Genomic DNA, 2,043 nt, shown 5'->3' with positions numbered 1-2,043 from the left:
GACACTGTAGTGTAGACACTGTAGACACTGTAGTGTAGACACTGTAGACACTGTAGACACTGTAGACACTGTAGACACTGTAGACACTGTAGACACTGTAGTGTAGACACTGTAGACACTGTAGTGTAGACACTGTAGACACTGTAGTGTAGACACTGTAGTGTAGACACTGTAGTGTAGACACTGTAGTGTAGACACTGTAGACACTGTAGACACTGTAGTGTAGACACTGTAGTGTAGACACTGTAGTGTAGACACTGTAGACACTGTAGTGTAGACACTGTAGTGTAGACACTGTAGTGTAGACACTGTAGTGTAGACACTGTAGACACTGTAGACACTGTAGTGTAGACACTGTAGACACTGTAGTGTAGACACTGTAGTGTAGACACTGTAGACACTGTAGTGTAGACACTGTAGTGTAGACACTGTAGACACTGTAGTGTAGACACTGTAGTGTAGACACTGTAGTGTAGACACTGTAGTGTAGACACTGTAGTGTAGACACTGTAGTGTAGACACTGTAGTGTAGACACTGTAGTGTAGACACTGTAGACACTGTAGTGTAGACACTGTAGACACTGTAGTGTAGACACTGTAGACACTGTAGACACTGTTGTAGACACTGTAGTGTAGACACTGTAGACACTGTAGTGTAGACACTGTAGTGTAGACACTGTAGACACTGTAGACACTGTAGTGTAGACACTGTAGTGTAGACACTGTAGTGTAGACACTGTAGACACTGTAGACACTGTAGTGTAGACACTGTAGACACTGTAGACACTGTAGACACTGTAGACACTGTAGTGTAGACACTGTAGACACTGTAGTGTAGACACTGTAGTGTAGACACTGTAGTGTAGACACTGTAGTGTAGACACTGTAGTGTAGACACTGTAGTGTAGACACTGTAGTGTAGACACTGTAGTGTAGACACTGTAGACACTGTAGTGTAGACACTGTAGACACTGTAGTGTAGACACTGTAGACACTGTAGACACTGTAGTGTAGACACTGTAGACACTGTAGACACTGTAGACACTGTAGACACTGTAGTGTAGACACTGTAGACACTGTAGTGTAGACACTGTAGACACTGTAGTGTAGACACTGTAGTGTAGACACTGTAGTGTAGACACTGTAGTGTAGACACTGTAGTGTAGACACTGTAGACACTGTAGTGTAGACACTGTAGACACTGTAGTGTAGACACTGTAGACACTGTAGTGTAGACACTGTAGTGTAGACACTGTAGACACTGTAGTGTAGACACTGTAGTGTAGACACTGTAGTGTAGACACTGTAGACACTGTAGTGTAGACACTGTAGACACTGTAGTGTAGACACTGTAGACACTGTAGTGTAGACACTGTAGTGTAGACACTGTAGACACTGTAGTGTAGACACTGTAGTGTAGACACTGTAGACACTGTAGTGTAGACACTGTAGACACTGTAGACACTGTAGTGTAGACACTGTAGACACTGTAGTGTAGACACTGTAGTGTAGACACTGTAGTGTAGACACTGTAGTGTAGACACTGTAGTGTAGACACTGTAGTGTAGACACTGTAGACACTGTAGTGTAGACACTGTAGACACTGTAGACACTGTAGTGTAGACACTGTAGACACTGTAGTGTAGACACTGTAGACACTGTAGTGTAGACACTGTAGTGTAGACACTGTAGACACTGTAGTGTAGACACTGTAGACACTGTAGTGTAGACACTGTAGACACTGTAGTGTAGACACTGTAGACACTGTAGTGTAGACACTGTAGTGTAGACACTGTAGACACTGTAGACACTGTAGTGTAGACACTGTAGACACTGTAGTGTAGACACTGTAGTGTAGACACTGTAGACACTGTAGTGTAGACACTGTAGTGTAGACACTGTAGTGTAGACACTGTAGACACTGTAGACACTGTAGACACTGTAGACACTGTAGTGTAGACACTGTAGTGTAGACACTGTAGTGTAGACACTGTAGACACTGTAGTGTAGACACTGTAGTGTAGACACTGTAGACACTGTAGT

This window comes from Microtus pennsylvanicus, chromosome Y, assembly GCF_037038515.1.
Source record: "Microtus pennsylvanicus isolate mMicPen1 chromosome Y, mMicPen1.hap1, whole genome shotgun sequence".
Classification (NCBI taxonomy): domain Eukaryota; kingdom Metazoa; phylum Chordata; class Mammalia; order Rodentia; family Cricetidae; genus Microtus; species Microtus pennsylvanicus.
Note: the sequence above shows the minus strand (reverse complement) of the source record.